We start from the raw sequence: 17,062 nt of genomic DNA, 5'->3' as shown, positions 1-17,062 counted from the left end.
TGTGATCTCACCAAGGATTTGAATAACGGAATAAATAGTTATTTTCGTAAATTTAAAAAGGTTCTTCTTATTATCGCCAACATGGAGTTTGCCTTTTTTACTTTTTCAGAGATGTGCATTTCAAATTCTAGTGAATTATCAACCACCACCCCTATATCTTTTTCTTCCTCTACTTGATGAATCACTAGATCTCCAACTGTATAATTAGCCAAGGTGTCCGTTTTTTTACCAATGTGCAGCTGTTTACATTTATCTGGGTTTAATTTCAGTAACCACTTATCACACCAATTGCTGGTGCTCTGGAGGTCTGCTTGGAGTTGTACTGTGTCCGTGTCATTGTTTATAGTTCTAAATATCTTTGTGTCATCCGCAAAAAGGTAGACATCGGATTGAATCTCCCTTGGTAGATCATTTATATAAATAACAAAAAGTACTGGTCCCAATACAGATCCCTGTGGGACTCCAGAGGTCACTGACTTCCAGTCTGAAGTGGCTCCATTAACCACCACCTTCTGTTTCCTGTTACTGAGAAAGTCCTGTACCCAACCTATAACTCTTTTGTCTATACAGTAAGACCTTAACTTTGATATTAGTCTCTTATGGGGAACCTTATCAAAAGCTTTTTGAAAATCCATATAAATGCAGTCAACCGACTGTCCTCTATCTAAGGATGCTGACCATGACCGTGAGTCCATGGCAATTAAATATATAGTTAAAATGCACATAAGATCAATGTCATCATAGCATTTACACAATATGTTGACCATGGCGAAATGACCAAAGCAGTGATTTAAGATGATATGCACATTGCACACACATGCACACAAATGTACACGTGCACGTGTGCGTGCGCACGCACGCACGCACGCACACACACACACACACACACACACACACACACACACACACACACACACACACACACACACACACACACACACACACACACACACACACACACACACACACACACACACACACACACACAGTCCCACTCCTTATGTTATTAGCCTGTATGTAGCTGTTAGCCAAGAAGTACTACCAAGGTCAGACTGATACCGATGTGTTACATGAAGCAGGAATCAGCTGACTGGCATACAGATAACAGAAGCCATGATGCATAAATATACCCTGTGAATTCTGAAATGTGCTAAAGTTGATGTCATTCACAACACAGAAGTATTATATACTAGTCTATAGATGACTCAATGTAGTCTTAATTTACTGTTAATTTATCAATTTGTTACTTTTGACAGTGTACATATTACATTTGTATGCTCACCCTCAGTGAGTTCAATTAACTGAGGATATTTTGTGTGTACATGTTCTAGGTCACTGCACTGAAGCTACATAATTTAGTTAGGAGTCAATCATTCAAGCTAGCAAAGACAATAGCTTCTTATATGAGCCTCTGTACGTCTAAAATCTACTCTAAATGCATGGCCAACATGCCCAAGAGCAGAGCAGCATATCACTTTTACCCGATAACCAAGTTTACAATGCCACAAACAAAATACACAATACACATGATGCAATCTTACGAACTAAAAACTAATGGCTCCAGAGGGATTTCTGTGCAGATGTTGCCAGAGGCGAGAGTTGGGGAGAGAATTAAAACCTGCTGAAATGGATTGAAAGACTCATATCACATCTGTTGCACTTGCGTAAAATATTCTGACATGCTTCTCTGGTGATCGATGGGGATTGGAACATAGTCGTATACATTATGTCACACTCACATTGGTTTCAACACGTTTCATTCATGGAAAATATTTTTGCACGTCTTAGATACAGTATAATGTAGTTGACTGCTATGAACAGTTAGAGAGACCACCATGGAACCGAAAGGTCACAGAGTTAATCCCCCAAATATTTTTGTATCCTGACCTAAAAGTGTCCTAAACCAAATGGCTGTGTCGTAACAGAAAACATGTGCCTCAGATTGTGCAAAGCATTTTGTATATCCATGATTTCTGTGTTGCTGGGAAGAATGTCCAAACAGCACAACGTGTCCCAATAAATGGGGTAAATCTGATTTTGGGTTCACAGAGTGCACTTTGGTGCCGTCACATATTTTCTGGGATTGAGACCTCGCTCCTGCTGTCCTACAGGTTGGCCTGTAGGAGTCACTATTGGGAGGGATAGTTTGTTCCTCTGCACATGGTATAAGCATAGACTGTAAAAAATATGGACAAAGCGTTCTCCGGGTCTAACATGAACGTAAAATGAAGCCTGTCAGTCCTTGTATTGTAAGTCGCCATCTTTCTAGATCCGTTTTAGCCCAGCTGGCCATTGGCTGGCCCAGACAACGAGGCGGGACTTCCCCCCTTCTTCTCCGTTGGTTTTTATTTTGACTCGAGTGGGAGGGGAATCCCGATCATAGACTGTAACGGTTGCCACGCCCCTCAGAACATGCGCGACATTATGGTCATTTTTTAAATAAATGGGACCATAATTTTCCAAAAAGAATATTATGACATTAGAAATGAGACTTTAAACTTGTGACTGGAAGCAGAAAGTATTCATGTTACCATGTTTATTAAGGTAATACAGTCTAGGTGAAGTTGGGCCCAATATACTTCTATGGGGCTATGGGTTTTTCTGGGTCCAATGACAGCGCCACAACAGGCCATTATATGAACTTTCAGGAAATCCCGATTTCCTCAGTGGCTTCACAAAATATCTGTCTGACTGCCCCCCCCTGGGTATAAGCCGTCGTGGTGAAACTCCTCAGTGGCAGGTGAAAATAAGTGGCTGGTGACAATGGGCTGTATTTTGCGTGTCTTAAGTACCAGGTCTTATTACTTAACTTGAGTAAACTAAAGACCTGGAGGCGTGATCAATGCCATTTGGCTATTCTGAGTGTCCAAAGAGCATTGATCACGCCTCCAGGTCTTTAGTTTACTCAAGTTAAGTAATACGACCTGGTACTTAAGACACGCAAAATACAGCCCTATTAGTCTTACCTTATCTGTCTTTCATGCTTACTGCGGCTATAATAAACTGAATTTCCCTTGGGATCAAAGATGTGTGATTGAATGTGTGAGTCTGTGTATAAGAGGATCATTTCAGTTGTCTACAACCTCCCCAGACCAGTACTGTCACTAGTACATGGGGGGAATTGGGCAGACCTTTTTTTTTTATCAAGAATTGTGTGTCCATCCAGGGAGACAGACCTGTCCAGTCTTGCAGTCCATTGGGCATTGAAGGGTGTGGTAAACATAAGGGGGGGGGGGGGATTTAATTCTCACAGACCTCCTTGGCTTGGTGGTGGCTTTTCGCTTTCTCATTTTCGTGTCTGTCAAATGTCAATTTTGAGGTTAATCCTAAAGCTAGAGGAATGACTCTTGGTTCTCCACAAGATTCTTTCTTCTTTCTTTCTTTCTTTCTTTCTTTCTTTCTTTCTCTCTCACAGCTCATTTAGAGGTTAAAGAGGCCATCCATTGGAATTCCTTTCTCTCCCTGTCTTCTTAAATCTCAGTGTGTCGCCACAAAGCCACTTCCACGGTCCACCCCTTTTAATCTTATGCACTCCCCCTTTCCCCCACCACTTGCCTTTTATGCCACATATTTTACAGGATATTCTTGAATTAGACATTTGCTATGTTTATTTGTCTCATAAACATGCGCTCCTTTAGTTACGTAAGAGCTAATTGTATGGGGCTAGCAGGAAGTGTACGGACGGGGTGGCAGCGGTACTGAATGTACCTTAACAGAGTTATTTAGATGTAGATAACGATAATGTTAACTTAAACTTATATACCTGAAATTCCTGAATGCTAAAACATGACTATGGGAATGATGAGAGATTCTATCCCACAGGTGGCTACAGACTACAGATCGAGCCAAGAAATGTCTAGTTCTTCAGCCTTGGATGAGATTCACAGTTTCACACGCTGCATCTACCCTCATACTTCTTCTCTGGTGTGTTTCAAGTAGAATTAAATGAAAGCCAACTGCAACATTTGACGAGTCACAGCAGTGGTTACTTGTCTCTGTCTGTTGTCTGGCTCGCAGATGGGGAATAACAAGAGGAAGGGATAGGTCAAGTTGTCCGCAACTGTGGAAAACATGCAGCCACAGGTCCCGCTCCCTGCTTCCATCTCTGTCACACACATTGCACACTCTCACTTTCTCTCTCTGCTGAGTCTCTCTTCTATGGAATAACACGTCCAGGGTTGTGTCCTTTTTGTGTTGCCTGGGGTTCCCCTTCTTCAATCCAAGCCAATAAACAAGTCTGGGGAGAGAAAGAGAGCCAAAAACCATAAAGTGAGAGACTGACGTTAAATAGGCTTTAAACCAATTTGAAATCTCCAGTTGTTGTATACAGTAAATAAAGCACGTGTTTTGGTGCTGGCAAGGAGACAGTGGTGCTAAGTTTGCTGTGGTCCAGCTCCGGAAACTGGCTAGCCTCACGCTCCCTCCGAAACCACAGCCTTCTTAATATAGTCGGGGAGACAGGGTGTGGGGATTGTAGACCCACCACGGCTGCATGAGCAAGCGGACTTGCCCGACACACTCATAATCCAGATTTCCATGACCCAGCAGCACAAACCAAAACGTAAACAACGCCTCTGCACCAACCGATTCCACTCACAGTAGTAGTAGTATACATAGAGTAGACTCATTTGAGACATGGATGTGTTTCACTGGCCTACGAGCCAAGTTGGACTTGAGTGTCACTTTTCTCAGCCGTGTACTAAATATAGTAAAGACAATATATATTTATTATTTATATAATTTATTTATTTATTTTAGTGGTGCAACCACTTCCTTAAGTGACTATGTGTGTGGGTGGGTGGCTGGGTGCGTCTGAGCACGAAAACAGCATGATTGTTTTTCACCACCTGTGCGCAACCTAACACACACACAAACACACGCACATATTAACTATGGTGATTTCGGGTGTGCCAGTACAGTTTCCTTTCTAACAAAAGTTGAAATGAATTGTTTTGGGTATGAACATTAATTCATTTGCCTATTTTAATAACGGCAAGGCTTCATTATTAAATAGGCATACCTTTCTCTTTAAATGGTATATAGCACCTTTATCCAAGACGCTTTACATACCGGTACGTAGATTGTACATTCAATTGTAAAAACGATGCAATGCACCAACCTGCACATCGGGAGCAATTATGGGTCCATCCATAGTCTTGCTCAAGGACACTTAATTCGACACTAACTCTGGGGGATCCCAGGATTGAACTGGGAACCTCATGATTCCTGGCTATACAGCTGTTCCACTCTACCCCTGAGCCACGTCTCTCTTCCTTTTTCCTAAGCACATTATGGCTTAGATATTTGTTTCTCATCCATTGTGTGTTGTGTGTTGTAGTATAAATTGCGGTTTATTTGGTAGCATTTCGTAGTGTGGTGTAACACACACACACACACACACACACACACACACACACACACACACACACACACACACACACACACACACACACACACACACACACACACACACACTCACTCACTCACTCACTCACTCACTCACTCACTCACTCACTCACTCACACTCTCTCTCTCTCATACTCACTCACTCACTCACTCACTCTCTCATCCTCTCTTCTTATCTTGTTGTCATCTGACAACATGTCTCAGAGTGGGTAATGACCTTTACCCCAAATCAACACGTCTCTGCATTTGGCAATGGCAACACAGTGGACAACGTGTAACTAAAATTAATATAGTGCCATGCTAGTCCTCTAGTGTCTGTGATTCTGATTCCTATACTAGAAGTAGACACCATGAAGGGGGTCTATACATGTTGCTTTACAATTTTGTTGTAATTAACCACATGAACCCTATAGTCCCGCCCCCTTTCATGACGACGACAGGCCCAGGTAAATAATTCTCCATGCATTTTCAATAGCCATGTTTGACGATATTAAAGGACAACTTTAGTTTTTTTCAACCAAGGTTCATGTTTTAGGTTGTTATTAGAGAAACTAAAAGGTGAGTGTTAATTGTCATTGGATGCCAACGATGAACCTCTGCCCCAAACTTTCCAGAACGGCCTGTTATAGCGCCACCAGGAGGCCGCTTTGTGCAAAACAAGTTTTTGCACAGTACACCTACAGATTTTGTCCAAACATCACGCAAATTGGTACACAGTCTCTCTAGAGCCATTCAACGAAATCGGTCTTTCAGATTTATCAGACTCCATCCTGATTAAGATTGGCTTCCAAAGTTCACAGGAGTGCTCAGTTTCAAACAAAATGCTGCAAATCATGAACACATCGCGTGATTTCCGTGAAATTGTGCACCCACATTCCCACTAGGCCGAGGACGAAATGCCACATGAACAATTTCAACTCAGACTCAAGGTGGCGCTATAACTGGCCGAAAAGTGTTTTTACCTCTAACTGCACGGATCTGTGGATAACTTTGTATGCCAACTCCCTAGAGGCAAAGGAAAAACCTTTGCCTGGAATTTTTCACATCTGCTCTTTATAGCGCCACCAGGAGGCCGACATATGTAAAACACATTTTCTATTATTACTCCTTCAGATTTTATCCAAATTTCACGCAAATCGGTATACACTATCTCCATAGTCATGTGATCAACACGGAGCGCCACCATTTCCCATCTTCCATCCTGATTGGCTAAGATTGGCTTCCAAAGCTCACACGATTCGTCCATTTCGAAAAAAGGCCACAAATCACAAACAGTGTGCAATTTCCGTTAAATTATACACGCACATTTTCACTAGGCCGAGGACGACATGCCACAATTTTTTCCTCAAAATCAGCCTCACGGTGGCGCTATAACAGGCCAATTCCTGTTTTTAGCTATAACTGCATCGATCTGTATACAACTTATGTATGCACACATGGAAAAACATTGTACCTGCATCCCTCCAACACGAACCTCCGGCCCAAATCTTCCTCAACAGCCTGTTATAGCGCCACCATGAGGCCACAACCTGACCTGCCCTGGTGGAGACCTGTGCCGATTGGCACTTTGTCTAGTTTTCTTTCATTTGCTGCTTTCTTTTGTTTTGGGGATTTTAGCAGTTTTTGACAGGGGGGCGGGGGCATTCGAGCATGGGGCTAAATATGTATTTTTTTACAAAATATTATGGCGATTAATTTTTTTATTATTTACTATAGTCCTAATAAACCCCAAGAAATTACATCTGACCACAAAAGATCACGGGATCTATTGAATGTGACAAACTGACATATTCAGCCTATACACACATAGTATAAGCCTTCCCCCAGTAGGCTACCTTCACATTCAGTAGATCCTGTGATCTTCTGTGGCCAGATGTAATTTCCTGGGGTTTATTAGGACTATAGTAAATAATACAAAAATAAATCACCATAAAATGTTGTAAAAAAATACATATTTAGCCCCATGCTCGAATGCCCCCACCCCCTGTCAAAAAGAGCTTCTCTAATAACAACCTAAAACATGAACCTTGGTTGAAAAAAACTAAAGTTGTCCTTTAAGCTTTAAACCCTTAAACCCACATGTATATAGGCTACTTTGTCCTACGACAAATTGCGAAAATGGCCAATCTGCAAGCTCACTACGTGAGCTAAATGCATTTGGTTGGATAAGATTAGGTTGCTTCCTGTAAACCAGGTCATGTGTAGAAGATGCAGGGCATGAAAGGCGGACCTGCTGCTGAGCTATGTGCATGTCTACTCTACGAGTACAACTAGATATATTATCTGGCTAACTTCATTTTGACCTCTACTATCTTTTGCAGTGAACATCACAAGGCAGGCTTGTGACTCGTGCCGAATCGACTGGGAAATTGTAAAGAGATGGTAGAGATTTAATAGGTTGACAATCCCCCCCCCCCACACCACAGGCATGCACGCACACACACACACACACACACGCACACGCACACGCACACACACACACACACACACACACACACACACACACACACACACACACACACACACACACACACACACACACACACACTTTTAGTGTGCATAAACTTTGTCCTACACTTACACAAACATTGAGATTCCCATTGACAATGAATGGAGAATTTTACGTCATAGTGTGAACACAAACATTGCGTATTAACACAAACATTGATATGATATGTTGTATAGGAGGCTTTTAACTGTCAGTAAGAACGTAGAAGTCTGCGATGATGATGTATGATGATAAGAGTGCCCCTCACTTCACACAGGTGTGATTTTTTTAATACACCAAATTAAAATCTTGGTATATAAATGCAACTAATACAAAACAGCACTGATAAAAAATGGTCTCCTTGAATGTAAAGAAATATTACTTACTCACTTATACCTATCTATCTATCTGTCTATCTGTCTGTCTGTCTGTCTGTCTGTCTATCTATCTAAATCCAGATCTGCATTTACATGTGTATAGTCAGTCCTTTCAACTCCTTCCTCAACCCTCGTTTTGTTCTCTTCTTAATTTATTCCCTGTCATAAACCACGTCGATGCAGTGCCAACATGACTGTCAAACTCCTCCTCCGTTATTCCTGTGACGAGTAGAAGTTGAAACACTAGTGTAGTGTGACGGTGTGTGTGCGCTCCACAGTTCACAGACACAGACAGTACACACAAGAAGGCAAGGCTTTGGGCACACAGACGGAAAGAAACACACTCTGACTTCAGGTAAACTGCATTGATGGTCAGTTTTAAATTTCATGAACGCGGCTGGATTATAAATTTGAGAATTGTGTGTAGTTATTTTGAAAGGTATTTTAGAGAACTGCACAATTAGTGCGGGAGCAGCTTGGAAGTGATCTTATGAGTTTTGAGTAATTTCTGCGTTTGTAAGCTGCTCTCAAGACTGGTGCGGCGGCAGGTCCGCTTCACAGAATGTATGTAACGTGCGCGTTATGTGGGGTTTTAAAGTTTATCGGAGAAACGACAGCACAGGGTTATTGGACGTAAGCATGCCGCCTTTGTTTACCGCCTGTCGTAGTCCGCGCCTCCGCGGAATTAAATTTAGCGCCATCGCATGGTGTGTTACGCCAAAAAGTATGACCAAGGAAAGTTTTCCGAGGTTATCTACTAATGTTATCACATGTTCTGTGCCAATCACAATCAGCCTAGCTCAGCCAGGTTGATTTAATCAATGGATATTGCATCATAGTAGTAAACGTGATGTATTAAAAGCGAAGATTGCTAAATGTTGTTGTATCATACCCTTAAGTTGTATTATTACGCAAAAAAACAAAAGTGCTGAGCTAGGAAATGAAAGCGAACAACAGTTACATAATTCGATAGGCCACATGTTGTAGTGTAACTATTGAGTCATTTAACCGGGTGCTGCTGCCCAGTAGCCTTCCTTCCCACCGGCTGCTACCGTATGTCAGGTTGTAAAGTATTACCATTACCAAATTTATGGCCACGTACGTTGTCCAGTCAAGAAAATGTAAATGGAGAATTATGTGAAATTGGCTCCTATTGGAAATCATTCCATTCATGCCATCTCAAGGCAGGCTCCTTTATGAACGGATTCGGTTGTAAAACTTGATAAACTTGATCTTGAACCAACACAAAATCCATTATCCTCCGCAAATTCCGCAATATCTATCAAAGTTATCAAACTACACTATAAAACCAGGGCCAGACTAACATTTAACACGTTTTAGCATTGTTTTTTTGTATTTACACAACTTAAAAACGTTTGCTGCATGTAACGTTTAAAAACCCCGGCTGATGAAATGTCCTGTGGCAGAATAGTAAATACTTTGAAAGCATTTGCGCCCACGTGTTCAGCTTGCTAGCATGAATGCATTGACTGGCTGGCAGCTGCATGATGTGGCTGATGAGTCAAATGGAAATGACTAATGTCTCAAAATTGTAGTAAGGCAAGGCACATTTTCCTTGTATGTGCGGCTTTGTTTCTATTCGTCCCATCTATTTAATTCTTGTTTTTAGTTTTGGCATTGTTTCTTTATTGTCAAAAGTAATATACAACTAGGGCATGGTTGTGTATTTCGCTGTATCTAAATTTAAGTATAGGTCAGATGTCTAACATGTTTCACTGTTTGTCCTCCTGGTTGGGATAGCATTTGCATGTGTCTGGGCTATTTGTGTGACTGTTAACCCTGCCCAGGAGAGGAGAGAACTAGAATGGTGGCTTTGTTTTCCATGTCAGCAAACAGTGGGTGTAAATGAACATCTGTCTTTTGTACCACAGGGAGTAGTGATTTTTAACACCTGTTGTTGGCTGTTTGTAGAGTACCATTATAGCTGAGCTAATGATACACTACACATTTGTTTTAAAATGTGTACAGGACATTGACCTGTCCATGTCATTTTAGTAATTTCAACCCTGCTTCTGTTTCTCGTTGTGGTAATGGTATATACAGTATATATAACATTGAACTTCACAGTGATGTGAGTAGTCTTTGTCATGGTGATTGGAGGGGGGGTTGCTCATTGCTGGCCAGTTCATCAGGCAGTCATTTACCCAGAGTACTTGAACTGACTTCAGAGGGGAAGCTAGTGCTCTCGGAAATTGGTATTGAGAGCATAATGGATGTGTGTGTCACTTGGAGGACAATGAGTTTGGGAACCACTTTCATCAACCCCTGGTTGTCATTTGGGGTTACTTACTTGAACATGTGATGCCCATTTAACTTGCACTTGTTTCATCCACATCCTTTGGTGGATTTTGTCCTGTACTATGGCTGCATTCCTTTGTCTACCCAGTGTCCACCATGTTTTGACAGCCCTCACAGAGCAAATTCTAGCACAACATTTCTTAGGCGTAAATCAAAGGATTAAACGGTGTAAATGTAATGGTTGGGAGGCAAGCCAGTAGCTACCGACTTGGTGACTTGACAGGTGCTTTTAGATCTGTTAAAGGGGTTAACCCCACAGAGTGGGCCCTATTAAGGTGTGTTTCGTGAAGAAGATGATGGTTCTATTCAGGTTTTCAGAATAATCCCGTCTTAAATTTCTGTGATTGTGAGTAGAGCACAGTTTGATCTGCATCTGTTTTGGTAAGACTTGCTCTACGACCACCACATACAGCCTGTTTCTCTGCCGACTCATGGCTATCTACCACTTTTTGAGAGGTGCAAGTGCAAGTGCAACCACTCCTATAGACAGCTATGTGTATCCCTGGCTGGCTGTGTCTGAGCACGAAAATAGCGTTTTCACCACCAAGTGTCACTGTTGCACGCGCATGCACACACACACACACACACACTGTTTATATGATGATTTCGTGTGTGACAGTACAGTACAGTAGAGGGACCCCCTAGGGACCCCCACTCTGTAACTGTAATTTCTCGACCGTTTCAGACACCGGGCGGCTCGGCGGAACCGGACCGGCAGCCGTGGCACGTTCCTGTGGGCCTGGGACTTCCCAGGGGGACCCCCACACGGAGTTGCTACACTCACTTCACACAGGTGAAGTGAGATTGTTATTGCTTCGGGTCTGGGAGGGTCCATATTCTGGGCCAAACATCTGGTAAAAATAGCTGATCTGCAAGTTAACAATGTATCATAACGTGTTGCAGGGGCCTAGGCTAGTATACAGCCCTCGGGCACTCTGGTCAACTAATTATAGGGTTTAAGTTGTTAATTAAAATGGCAGTTTTTGTGTGCTGATATTGTTATGGCTGTGAAGATATGTCAAGTCTCGGGAAGTCAGTTACGTTTGATCAATGCTGGAGACTATAATCGTGAACATGTGAAACATGTCCCAAATGGGAACTGTTATGTGGTTTATTTGGTTGCAGTCCTGTCCTCCAATGTTGTTGTAAACAAATTGCATTTAACTGTCAGAAGTTTTTGATGGTCAATGTTGTCTCTGTGATTTAGTCTGGCAGACGGGCAGAGTATCAGAACCCCAACATTGTCACCTAGGCCTGCTGGGTTTGTTTGTTTTGGCTACAGAATGCCCATTGGCGAACCTCTCTCCAGCCACGTGGAAGATATCTGTCTATGTATGGCTATCTGTCTAGAATTTTCATTTGTGGTCTGTGTTTGTGGGGATACTTTCTAATTTATTATAGCTATTAGTTTGGGTTCATCAAATGTATATTTCAATGTCTCAAGTAAGTCTACATTTGTTCGTGTGAGGACAAGCCCAATGAAGGCCAGATGATTGACATGAGACTAACTCTGATGACAAGCAGTAGTGAGTGATTCAATCTACGAAATGCGGATTATAATTTATGTGATGATCTTTAATAAGTGTGAATGTGCATTTCTGGCACACGTCTGGCTTTTGAAATTAGGTCATACCAGCCACTATGACTTCATCTTCACCTGTTAACCACCACAGCTCAATAACCACACACTTCTGATCTCTACCCTTTTTAATCTAAAACTGGTAGAAACACTTTAAGAATGCTGCTTTTTTATTACCATCCCTTACAAAGCATACAGTTTTACAACATTTAACCTAAGTATAGTACATATTTCTTTATCAGATAACCATGGTGTAAGCTTTTACTCATTTCTGACTATTAAGTCTGTGATGTAATACTTATAAACTATTACATGTGGACGACGTATAGTATTACCCACTGACCCCCCCCCCCCCCCCCCCCCCATCCTCTCCTGGAGCCCAGAGCATTTTTTATAAAAATACTGATCTACATATTCTCCTTTTGGATTCACTCACGGCTTGCAAGAGTAATAGCAGGAGGAGACAAGCTGTGAAGTTGGAATCCAGCATTATAGGACATTGTCCATAAGGAATAAGGATAAATGGATATATTTATATTATGTCTTTCAAGGAAAAACAAACTACTAGTATCAGGCACAGATGTGAAGGCCATATGTTACATGCTATAGGAAAAGTATACACTTCCATACTTCTGAAGCCTGCCTGCCTTGACCATGAGAGATAATTTAAAAAAATCTGAACAATCCTCCACAGTATATTGCACGAACATGGCCGTGTAAAGTGCTTGTATTTATTCAAACGGCCTGGGCCATGATCGCATTCTTGAAAATGTACTCGGGATTACACCAGCGCCTAGTCGCCAGTACAAATTTGACAAATTCATAAAACAAGAGTTTTTATGCCATGTGTGGTTGTGTACAGTACAGGCTTGCATGATGATCAATGGTCATATTTCAGTGGAGGTTGTGGATGGCAGATACTGTTGTGCATACGTGAAGGACAGCCAGAGATGAGACCAAAAGAAGCCTGTGCAATTTCACGTCTGGTGTCCGCAGTCAATATACCTGCTGCTAGTGCACTGATGTGTGTAATTGGCTTGCGTGTGACTGTGACTGTCCTGTCTTGACTGGGATGGGATCTGTGTATAGCGTCCTCCCAGCCCCAAGATTATTGTTTGCGACTCTCCTACAGATTTAGCCCCTAAACTAAAGAGAACCGGTCCTCTGGCTTCAGTAAATCAGTGTGGTGGCTTCAAGCGTTCACCATGTTCTCTAAATAACATTCTCTTGGTGGTTGTTCTTGTTTATTAACCTGGTGGTGAAGCCTCCTGTCTGTGGCTTAGCCCGTCTAAACTTAAAAGACTAGGTATGTGGTCATGGCAGAACTGAAGTACTGTCTGGTTTGTTTAAAGCTGTGGTACCAACACACTGTCTCATTTTCTCAGTTTGCTCGTACTGCTGAACCAACAGAATACCTCTCCCAGTTGTGTCAATATTATATGTCTCAATCTTAACTATACTTCAACCCCATTTTGGGTGACAAAAGTTTACAAAATGGACCTTCTACAATGAGTCACATTTGCAATACATTGTGAGCTTTGTGCTTATGGTGTTTTCTTATTGTTAAAATAAAGGGTAGTGGGTCGCACACACCAAGACTGCAGTTCAAATATTGTTTATTTCATATTTGAAACAAATGGACAAACGTTTCGGCTATCCAGCCTTCATGACAGTGTGGAGTGTGACTGAATGTAGGTTCCCTTTAAAAGGAACCTACATTCAGTCACACTCCACACTGATGAAGGCTGAATGGAGCGTACATTCAGTCACACTCCACACTGATGAAGGCTGAATGGAGCCTACATTCAGTCACACTCCACACTGATGAAGGCTGAATGGAGCCTACATTCAGTCACACTCCACACTGATGAAGGCTGAATGGAGCCTACATTCAGTCACACTCCACACTGTCATGAAGGCTGGATAGCCGAAACGTTTGTCCATTTGTTTCAAATATGAAATAAACTATATTTGAACTGCAGTCTTGGTGTGTGCGACCCACTACCCTTTATTTTGAGATGTTTTGAACGGGTGGCGCACCTATTGTCAGAGAGCGGTGGTCATATGAAGATTGTTTTCTTATTGTTAAAAGCATGTTTTCTGTTGCTTGAAAGCTTAAAAAAGCTTTTCAAATTGATTAGAATATATTTGATAAAATATCAGTCAAGACATTGGTAATCAGTGGTCTAGGACTATCCAAAATCTGACCCCAAAATTGTGGCAACCGTTGTGTGTTCAATGAATCCAGCGGTTCCCAAACCATGCATCCCCTGTTACCTCCTGACCTAGCTGGAAACCCCCCCTGCATGGAAATATAAATTGCATAAGGTATATAGAGACATACATTTCCTTTTTATCCACATATATGAATCTGAATATGGCATATGTTTGCAGCACAGGCTATATTCTGCATATATTGGCCATATATTGGCATATGTTAATATATTTAAAATAAAACCATAGCACCACCATTAGCCTTTTCATGTCACGCACACCCGACAGTAGACAGTAATGTAAATAGGTTTTCCCGGGATGCAGGGGTGGTCTTTTAGATGAGTCCCAGGGACATTTGATTCAAAATCGACGTGTATCGCGATTAGGCATGTAACAATTTAACTTAATTTCTGTGCAACAACTGTAAACATGCTTTCTTGTTAATATCGATATACGATATATCGTTACATGCCTAATGCGATACGTACAGTATCTATCGTGAGGTTGTGTATGTAATGTTAAAATGTTTCTGTACATTGTCAATAAACATATCAATCAATCAATACCCAGTTCTAATCAGTTGGGTTCTAATACTGATTTATTTCTGCTTAAGGCTTCAGGAGAAGCTTCTGCTTCAGGTTAAGAGTATGACACAGATGCAGTTTACAAAGTACTATAGTATACACTACAGGACAAGCAGGAATATTTGCTGTTTACTTGTTTGAACTTGTTTACTTATTCAATTGAATGTTTGCTATGCTTAATTCTAAAAGGTGTTGGTGATCTGTGGCAGTGCCTTTTATGACCCCTCCCATCAGCTATTGATTGAACCTTTATATTAATACTCATAGGGAAACTCGGTCTCTTTATTTATTTGGAGCCTGCGGAACCATTGCGGCTCAATACTCCGCCACTCTTGAATAATAATAATAATAATAAAACTTTATTTGTATAGCACCTTTCATGACATGAAATGCAGCTCAAAGTGCTTTACAGAACAATGGAGAATAAAAGAAAAGCAAGGCAACGACAGTAATGCAATACAGTGAGGACATGAATAACAAAAACTAAAAAAACAACAACTAAAAGATCAATTAAAAGCAATGTTGTAGAAGTGGGTCTTGAGCTGAGCTTTAAAAATGTCTACAGAGGCTGCCTGACGAAGGTACAGAGGGAGCTTGTTCCATGCCGACGGCCCGTAGAAGCAAAAAGCTGCTTCCCCGTATTTTTTAGTTGCCATTTTTTTAGGCAAAGCGAGCAGGCCAGCAGTGGAAGACCTTAGCGGGCGGTTTGGGACATATTTAGGCAGGCAGTCATGTAGGTAGGAAGGTGCGAGACCATTGAGAGCTTTATAGACAAGTAAAATAATTTTAAAATGAATCCTAAAAACAACCGGAAGCCAGTGCAGTGATGCCAAAACTGGAGTAATATGTTCTCTCATCTTAGTTCTAGTTAAAACTCTGGCTGCTGCATTTTGGACAAGTTGTAATCTGTCAGTTGTTTTCTTAGGCAGTCCTGAAAAAAGTGCATTGCAGTAATCAAGCCGAGAAAAAACAAAGGCGTGGATTAGCGTTTTTGCATCGTCCAAGGACACATAGAAATATTGCACGAATCAGAGCCTAAGGTGAAAAAAGGCAATCTTGGTAACATGAACATGAATGAATGAAGTGTCTGGTGCTGGGAGTCTGGTGCAACGCACAGGTCCTGCACTGCACCTGGTGAGAGCAGGAGTGGACCTGGTGAGACGTAGGAGGGGCCCAGAGTCAGACATGAGTCAACCCACAGAGCCTAGTCCTTCCACGCGCCAGACCTCCCAGTCCCGGCAGCGGCGGACTGTGTGACCCTGTCTTTCCCTAATGGAACTGATTGTGGGTAGCTAGCCAGTAGCCACTGGCCAATGGGACGTAAGTCAGGACTTGATCACTCCGGCTGGGTCACCTGAATGAGGGGTATGATGTTGTGAGACCCGAAACCCAGATGACCTTGGGATACATCACTGAGGATGGTTCCCAGACATCTGCTTTACCTCCTGAGCCACTGCTGCCGTTGACACTTAAGTACTTAACGTGTGTGTGTGTGTGTGTGTGTGTGTGTGTTATGTAGGTCAACCTGTTACATATATTTTCTGGCTATGCCCTCATGTCATCTTTAATCAGGACTGAGCCTTGTGATCAAGCTGCTGTAGGCTGAGACCTTTATGTAAAAAAAAAAAAAAAAAAAACATCTGTGCTCGGCCCTCTTTTGTTGAACTCTATGTAATTTAGTTGAGTTTGGCTTTTTTTCTTCTGAATACTAGTAGTGTGCTAGAAGGAAATGATAAATTACTGTCTGCTGCTTGGTACCATTTTACATTTCTATTGCAGTTCTCAAGCAGGTTTGGTTTTTATGCGTGTGTCGTCAATGTGGACAAACTGCATAGTGCCCCCCTGAGTAGGTTTTTGTATGTTGCACCTCTTTAGAACTGGACCCCTCACTCTCATGCCAGCTGGCATTTACCTGATGGCACGGATGAACCGCGGCAACTGGTTACTGGACCAGTGGCTGCCAGACGGGGCAGGTCGGCATCCGTCAGCCTTAGGACACACTCTGCGGCATCTCTTAATTCCATTGGCTGTAATACATTTTGGCCTTATTGGATTGCTCTGCTGGATTGGACTGACTGTCATGAGGGAGAACTGA

At 42.0% G+C, this 17,062-nt stretch overlaps 1 protein-coding gene across 4 annotated transcripts in view; it reads left to right on the top strand.

The window, feature by feature from the left end:
• Positions 1-17,062, top strand: part of LOC310866144 (equilibrative nucleoside transporter 1-like) — a 58,970-nt gene that overhangs the window by 16,000 nt on the left and 25,908 nt on the right. For 2 of the 4 annotated variants that reach the window (XR_014569888.1, XM_083775561.1), the window contains exon 1: positions 8,539-8,626. The exons of the other annotated variants lie outside the window; for them this stretch is intronic. The gene's annotated coding sequence lies outside the window, so the exon portion shown is untranslated. Of the gene's footprint in view, positions 1-8,538; positions 8,627-17,062 lie in introns of those variants that run through there. 4 annotated transcript variants of the gene reach the window in all.

The sequence above is a fragment of the Protomyctophum parallelum genome (assembly GCF_964188405.1).
Source record: "Protomyctophum parallelum genome assembly, chromosome: 10".
In the NCBI taxonomy this organism is placed as follows: Eukaryota; Metazoa; Chordata; class Actinopteri; order Myctophiformes; family Myctophidae; genus Protomyctophum; species Protomyctophum parallelum.
The sequence above is the reverse complement of the archived record's forward strand: the minus strand, read 5'-3'. Positions and strand labels throughout refer to the sequence as shown.